Source organism: Pteropus vampyrus, unplaced genomic scaffold (genome assembly GCF_000151845.1).
Source record: "Pteropus vampyrus isolate Shadow unplaced genomic scaffold, Pvam_2.0 Scaffold85, whole genome shotgun sequence".
In the NCBI taxonomy this organism is placed as follows: Eukaryota; Metazoa; Chordata; class Mammalia; order Chiroptera; family Pteropodidae; genus Pteropus; species Pteropus vampyrus.
Genome location: NW_011888866.1, coordinates 7568913 through 7569598, shown reverse-complemented (window position 1 = coordinate 7569598; position 686 = coordinate 7568913).

Below are 686 nucleotides of genomic sequence, written 5' to 3'. Positions count from 1 at the left end.
GTAATACCATATATTACATCTATGTCAATAAATATAAATCTACTTATATCATACTAATGATGATATTCTATGCTGTAATTTAATTAATTCCCTGGTTAGACATTTAGATTGGTTCCAGGTTTTTGCTGTTAAGTGAGATGCTTTTATTTCAACCTCACTGAACAATGAATTTATACTTGGTTCAGTTATCACTTGACTATATATTTATTATGATAATATTTAGAAGATATAAACAGTGTGAGGAAGAGTACTTTGTATTCAAATTCCAATGATTCATACTTGCTTTTCCATTTAGAAATATTACATAATACAGATAAGTTTAAATTCAAAATACTATTATATCTTGTGATAATATCACAAGACACAGCCATTTGGGTTACAGAGATTCAGCTTCATGTTTTTCATTTAGCACCACTACCACACTTAGGATTCATTTCTTTATGAAGATTGATTTGGATTTTAGCTCAATATCACAGTTCAGAGTCATCATGGCCTCTCATGTGCAGTTATGTAGTTGGAGTACGTTCTCCTCAGAGTACTTGCCATTTGTTAGTTTATAGCCGTGCTAAATTATGCATCATTCTCCATGATTTCATCTTGTTCAGTGGGTGTGATATTGTCTTAGATGAGGTTACCTGGGAAGCAGACTGAGACGGAGATTTGCATGCAAGAGGTTTAATGGGAAG